This window comes from Styela clava, chromosome 7 (genome assembly GCF_964204865.1).
Source record: "Styela clava chromosome 7, kaStyClav1.hap1.2, whole genome shotgun sequence".
In the NCBI taxonomy this organism is placed as follows: Eukaryota; Metazoa; Chordata; class Ascidiacea; order Stolidobranchia; family Styelidae; genus Styela; species Styela clava.
The window spans coordinates 8,286,833-8,294,544 of record NC_135256.1 but is presented as its reverse complement, the minus strand read 5'-3'; the positions used below and the strand labels follow the sequence as shown (position 1 = coordinate 8,294,544).

At 35.6% G+C, this 7,712-nt stretch overlaps 1 long non-coding RNA gene across 3 annotated transcripts; it reads left to right on the top strand.

Moving 5' to 3' along the window:
- Window positions 1–4,178, top strand: LOC144425266 (uncharacterized). Of its 3 annotated transcripts, none has more exons than XR_013477417.1 (4): window positions 1–1,944; window positions 2,394–2,579; window positions 2,745–2,973; window positions 3,418–4,178. It is a non-coding gene; the product is annotated as an uncharacterized LOC144425266 (long non-coding RNA). The 3 variants fall into 3 exon arrangements; XR_013477416.1 differs by having other exon boundaries at window positions 1–1,991; XR_013477415.1 differs by having other exon boundaries at window positions 5–2,579.
- Window positions 4,179–7,712: the final 3,534 nt, after the last annotated feature.

Below are 7,712 nucleotides of genomic sequence, written 5' to 3'. Positions count from 1 at the left end.
TGAGCAAATATTTGGAAGTTTCCACTCATTGTATATATGCTCATTGGCTAAGTATAAACTATATAAATTACTACAAATTAGTCGTCATTTTCTCTTGTTCAAAAATATTCTGTTATTCTGTCACTCAACTGTGGGGTGTTAAACTTATTTGAGATTATTCAGAGAAATGAATGATCTATGTAAGATGAGCTTTCACATGCTATTTTGCGAGAGCTCTGGATTTCAAAGAAAACATTTCATAAGCTTAATTAGTGCTTGATGATAAACACTTACCAACCCCGTGTAACTCCGGAAATTTATTCCCGGTGTTGAATTTTCCGTCACACTCGACTTGGTGCTGACAGATTATTATTGCTTCGAAAATCATCGAGCGACTTTCTGCGTTTTTCTGTGTTCTGACGGCGCTGTCTCGCGTCAAGATTAAGTGAGTGACTTATAAATATTCAAGTTAGTTGTGCACATGGAATATTACACGATATACTTGACTATAAAACTGATAGAACGCAGATTACAAAACAAAATAGAAAAGCAATCAATTGAGAATGACAACAATGAATCAGCACTGAAGGCATATCAACAATTAAAGACCGAAATATGAAATTACATGGCAGCATAAAGCGACATACGGACATCATAACAGTATCGAAAGATGAATACATCAGGGATTGATTCAGATACTTTATTTTGTGACATGAAGTATGATATTGAATTTGGACTGTCAGCAGATACTGCTATTTCTAGAAATTCCGCTCGAAAACTAAATGAGTATTCAACTATATATGTGTAAATAGTTTGTAGTGTAATTTATGATGCGCAACAATTTTATGATTTGTTCTCTCTGTGTGTATACCGGTACTGTTTTAACAATGTTGGCCACGTCAATGTATTAACTAGGGCCTAGGCTACAGACCTGCTCACGTGTGATTAGTGTTTTTCCTGATAATTGCTTTTATGAGTGCCCGCACACCGAATTTGCCGCCATGGTTTTGCGTTTGTTTGTATAATAAACCACTTATCACCTTTTCCGCAATTCCCAATCTAGTAATCAGTGTAGTTTTTCGTGGCTTGATTTTTCTTAAAGCTTTCATAAGTATGACTATCGTCGCAAATTTATTACATTCCACTCCCCACATTATCTTTGCATGAGGTTGTAGGTATTGGTCATTATCAACGTAATTGTTGAAAGTACAACAACCCGAAAGTTTAATACTATCGTGTATTTTGTTTGTCAAGTTTGGCTCAAGCCTCATTTAATAGGGCTTGTGTTTTTGTGTGCGTGCTTGTGGGCAGGCACATGAGATACGGTACTTCTCATGTTTTAAACTTTTTTGTAGGTTTTGCTTGCCCTCCAGAATTCTCCATTTTTAATTTATGTTTGTTATGGAGTTTTCGAAATAAACTATCCATCTATCTAAGGCCCTGGGACCGGTCCAGCACTCAAAAGCACATTGACAGTAAGATTTTAAATTCACTTTAAAGCTCCCATGAGTAGATGTAGTAGACGTAGAGAGCCGCTTTGTGCTACGATTGTTCAGCATAAAAAAAGAGTAAGTTGTAAATGTTCTTATAAGTACCCAATACAGTAATGATTTGTCAAGAAATGTAAATTATAATAAGAGATATGTATATTTTCGGATCATAAAAAAGTTGCAGTGTGAGGATTTATGCTGTGTGATGCTTTATCTCAAAAATCAGAATTAGCTTACACCACATCAATGAAAATTTTTGGTGGAGCAACCAAAACTGTCAGCAAAAAAATAAATGTGGTGAGCGATACCACCCTGAAAGTGTGACGTCTGTATGAAATACATAAATTAAACACGCATATTTTAAATTCAATTAATTAGTGTTTTATGATGGAGTTCTACTGATCTTGATAATTTTTTTCCAGACTCATTCTGTCATTGTATACGAAATCACCAGCTGCATATTACAACATAAGAGGTGTTTTACGTTTGCCATGATAATCCATTTTGCTTGATTTCAGACTGGTACTAATAACATTTTTCACTTAAATTGGATACCTATTATTGCTATTATCCAATCATGGCTTCAACATATATATACATTTATAATTTTAGATGTGCCAAAAAGTTTGGAATTATTTTGTCGAGTGTTTTTAATTATGGATTTGTGATCAATGGCAATAACTTTTTTGCTACTGCAAAATCCACCACATTTATTGAACGCATTAATATTTCTCCTGGAACCGTTACATTTTATTAATTCCAATTGGTTTTGTGGGGTATCCACATTTTTGTTTCAAATAATACTTTGTCAAGGTGGCTGTTATACTTATATATAAACACATACATGCTTAGATGGTAGACAAGGTTCAATTGTTGTGGGCGATTTATTTCAAAATATCGAAACTAAAATATAACTTTTTGCAGACGTCTCGAAACTCACTTTTGAAGAATGATTTGCTGTCACCAGATAAAGTTTTGGCATGGAAACACATCTAGAGGGAATTTATGAAGATATGTCTGACAAAACATTTGAAACATCGATGTAAACTAACAGACCAACATGTTTAACTCAATAGCTTGATAAAAATGTCTGTTGAATATTAAGCACAGGTATGGCACAAAGAATTGTTTTGGATATTAATTCATTTGTATATTTTTATTAGATCTATCTTCTATTGAGCATTTAAATACTTGGATCATGATTATTATTTCTAAAATTACCAACAGTATTCAGGTCATTAATAACAGATGAACCGGGGAAATTTTTCTTTGTAGGTTCTTCCTGCATCTGTTGCTAGGATTTCGGAAATGTCTGAATTTGAAGCAACTGCCAAGTTTTGCAAACTGCAAAATACCTTTTTTGACATATGCAACAGCACTACTGACGTGGCTTCCCTCAAAAACGGAAATCTACTACTACTCTCTGAAACATCTGGAGACAAAAGACTGCAGTAGATCAGCTAAAATTTCATAAATTATTTTACACACTGGAAGTCTACAACAGGTGATTAGCTCAAGGATTTTTAAACACTTTAAATGCTACATGCAACACATTTTGTAGTCATACTTAAAAAACAACAACATTTCATTGCTTCTCCAGCGTATGAAGGGCTCCAAATACTGGTACCTTCAACATGTGATATTCCATATTAGACCAAACATCTGTCAGACCCCCTTTAAATGTAAAATAAAAGTCTTCTAAATTGTTTTACAATATCATACATATAATTTTTTTGTGGCTTGAAACACTTTTTAGACTTAGACCAATCGAGACTATTATAAACTAACATTTGCCGATCAGACCTGCTAGGTGTTTTGGTCTAACTTGTCGATTGAAAATTTCAGACCCCCCCCCCTTCAAAATTTTCAGCTATGCCCGTAGGGCCTCACCCTAAATATTGAATGTATCGCTAAAAGATTTTCAATTTAAAAGATGCATATTTTGCAGGTCGCGGGGCTGAGAATCCATCGGTGCTCCAGTTGATTGAAAAGCAGCAAAGAAAAAGAAATATGTAGCATGTCAACGTGATAGAACCTAACTTAAATTGCTTTTTTACCCGAGCTAAGAACCACTCCCAAAGCCTTATTCATATTTAGTGTTTAATCACATAAGTAATTAAAATATTAATTAGTATTTCTATGGATTATTGAGAAAAAAACTTGTGTACTCCAGAAATACGTGTACCAAGATGACGGACAACGGAACATAGTATGTGTACCAGGTTAGGCCATACTTTTAGGTACAAATACTACAAAACTCACTTGGTTAGTCCCTGAACTCGTAATAGAACTAAAATAAGGAAAAAGGAATAAAATTATGGCCTAACCCTAACGTGGTACACAAACTACATTCCGGTGTCCTCATTTCTTGGTACGCATACTTCAGGAGTACGGAAACTTAACTGTAATCACATATATCTTAATCCTCGATCTACCTGCTGTGTTTCTTCAATTGTTTTCGTATTCCATGAGTCCTATTGTCCATCTTGTTGTTATTATTTTGGCTGCAGTACTTTGCGTATACATTTGCTCAAATTTTTTGAATACTTTCTCAAGTAGTGTTGTTACATCTTGAAATTCAGTTACATTGTTTAATAGGTATTCGCTCATGAATGATTTGAAAATATTTTTTTTTATTTATACCAATTGTCGGATGTTCAATGATGTGATGATGGAAATAAATTTCAGCTGCTTTCATGTGTTGAGATAGCCTTTGTATAATCATTGACTCTTAAAAAGGTTATTTATAGATTGGTTTTGATTTAATTGAATTGTTGCCACATTCACAAAAGCTGCAGTGCGCAAATAACTGGCCCTTCGTTTCGTTTGACGCCGTTGAATTCTTTCTCATAATCATCACGGCAAATTTTTTACGTTCACTCATTTTATCTCCTATGAACTTCCCTAAACTAAATTCAATGTTTAAATCACTGGTATATTCATTTATAAGCTTTAAAAATAAGGACACGTCAAAATTAAGATGTTTCTTAGAAATAAAGACAAAAATATTTCCTAAAACAAAGACCTTCAAAATAAGGACAAATTCTAAAAATAAGGACGTTATGGCAGCCCTGATTATAGGTCAAGTGGAGAAAAAACTTCTGTGAAAGCTACAATACTTGAGATGGAGTGGGACCAAAATGCTGTGCTACTAAGCGTTTTTTTTATATAAAGTGCAAAGTATTCATTTTCGTCACCACTTTACCTACATCTGACTGACATTTTTTGCTATGCATCGCATTTTTGATGCCTTGCTTTCTTTCGACAAGGAAGTTGTCACATCATCCTTGTCATTTGCAAGACAGACTGTGTCTTCATTTTCACATTTATTTGTTCATTTTTATCGAATTTCTTCGTCCTTCAGCAAATATTTCGATCAGTCATCAATGAACAGGGCTAGTTTTCGAGCTGTGATGCAGGAGCGTCGTCGTCGTTAAGCATCTAGTCTGAACAAAACCAACCGTGACGCCCGCCACTTGGAGGTGCAACATCGCCTTTGTTTGTTTATTTTGCCATGACGACAGTTTCGCGCGCGCGCTTTACTTGCATGCATGCAATGCTGCAAAGTTTATGTTTGGTTCCAGTACTGGCCAACACGACGGTTGGCTTTACTTATTCTTCGGTTTTCTTCTTATGTGATTTGATATCTCCAAATTTGATCTACGGATGAAGCGAATACAACCAAGCGGGGCTCAATATCGTCGCAAAAAAGACGCAGGGAAGCAGAGGATAATGTCCCGAGAGGCTCTTTAGATGTTTGGTTGAGAAAGCAATACGTGGCAAAAAATCAATTGGGTGCTGAAAATCATGAATCCGTGACTGTCGTCCAAGATGATGTGAGTAGTCCAGTTAACACAGATCTTGACATCGTTCGTGACAATCAGTTACACAATTCGATTCTAGATGACGCTGATGATTTTGCTGAGATGAGTGCTAATGCTGAGGCAAATGCTGTCACTTTGAACGATGACGCCGAGGGTTACAATAACGATGGAAATTTTATCGAATTATTTTGTGACCACGACCTTGGGCGTTTAAGGAAGCCGATATCTACACATTTAGTGAAATTCTTAGTTCAGCAAAGACCAGAAAAATTTCAACACAAAGAAAGTCCTTTTGCTAAAAGAGAAGGAAGATCTCTTTCTAAGCATTGGTTCGAAACTTTGCCAAGTAATGGAGAGTGTTTGCAGAGAAAATGGCTGATATATTCGCCATGCAAACAGGCAGCTTTTTGCTTTGTCTGTTTTTCATTTTCAAAATGTAAATCAAGTTTTTGTAACAAAAAAGGATTTCGCAGCTGAAGAAAATTAAATCCTCGAATTTATAAGCATGAAAAAAGTCCGGGTCACAGAAATGCAAAGCGTGAATATTTGGATTTTGAAGCTCGACTTGAAAAATTACGTGTGATTGATTATGAACTCCAAAAGCATATTTCAAGTGAGAAAAAGAAATGGCGACTTATTGTTGAACGAATTGTCGATGTTGTTTTCCTCCTGTCAAGACAGAATATTGCGTTTCGGAGTCACAGAGATGAAAGAGTTTTAAAGTTGGTTAACGATAATGCTTACGAAAACTTTTTGGAAATAATCGGACTATTGGCAGATTATGACGTTGTTTTGTTTGAACATTTACAGAATGCGAGGAAAAACCCCAACAAGGTCAACTATCTTTCGAATAAAAGTAAGAATAAAATAATCAATCTTATTGCCGGTATAATTAGGAAGAAGATTATTTCCGAAGTAAAGAAAGCCAAATATACTTATACAAATATTACGCTCTGATGTTAGATTCTACTCCAGATATATCACGTGAGGATCAATTTGCCGAGATCTTGAAATACGTTCATATCAGTGAGAATGAGGATGTCGAAATTAATTTTTTTTTTTCAAGTTCGAGAAAAACGCCGCAAGCTTAATGGAAACGGTGATTGAGAAATTGAATGATGATGGAATTGAGATAAATGATTGTCGAGGACAGGCATACGATAACGCGGCTTCTATGAGTGGTGTACGAATTGGAGTACAACAAGAGAGCTACGCCCAAATATATGGACACGTCTGTTCGCAGTACAGAACGGTGTACCGTACCGTCAGATCACAGTCTACAATATATTCACACCAAGCGAAGCAGTACAGTAGGACACAAAATGGCGTCCGATGTCCGCAGAACGTTTAATGACGTCATAGCAAACAAAAACAAATCTCACAGAGCTAACAGGTATATTTAAAATGAATAAAAGTAATAGCCTTCTGGGAAAAAAATTTATCTTCAACCACTGAAAATTTCAAAGCAATTGGTCCAGTATTCGAAGAGAAAAGCGGTTTTTTAATATTTCCACTAGGTGTGTTATTCTGTGTCAAAAACAACAATAACAAGAACAACATAATATTGAAACGATCGTTATGTCCACTACGTGTCCAAAAACGAATTTTGGAAATAAATCCACAGGCCCAGTTTGTCAATTGCGAAAACCTCAGCTTAAATGAAATTTTGGTGCCCTATTTTGTCATCCGTTCAGAGAGTGACAAACGCTTACAAGATCCCAAGATCGATTTAATTCAGGCAAGTGATGATCTTGATGGGCTTAATAGAATTATTGATCTGAAATCTGGAGATATTATTGAGAATGCAGTCAGATTGGCATCCGAATACTGCGAGGAATGGAATGTACCATTGACAAGAATCAGGCGAAGAAAATGATGCCTAGAGAGAGTGTGAAAGACTGTGGCTTATCAGCATTTGAGGAAATGAGAAGAATTATGAATGAAATCGCAAACAGACTGAAAACCGAACTTTCAGAACGCTCAGGCCGCGTTAGTAACCTCGCTGACAAGTTTTCCTTCTTATTAAAGCTGGACTCAATTGATGTTGAAAATATGGAGCATTTGAAAACCTTGAAACGACAGTGCTACTCAATTGCTAGCTGTGAACGATCTTTCTCAAAGTTGAAACAGATAAAAACATATTTGAGGTCTTCAATGTCAAATCAGCGTCTGTCGAGTTTATCTGTGATAAGCATCGAAAAAAAATTCCTGACAAGTGAAGTGAAAGAGACTGTCGTTCAGACATTTGTTGACAGCAAAGTAGCGATTGGGCATAGGAATAAATAAGTGGCTTGCTTTTTTGCTTTATCATTAAACCACGTACCCCATACAGGTACTGATAGCTAATTTTAGGCAAGTCTATCGCAGTGTTTGCGATATCAAATTTTAATTATTGTAACTAAACTAAATGTCCTCGGAA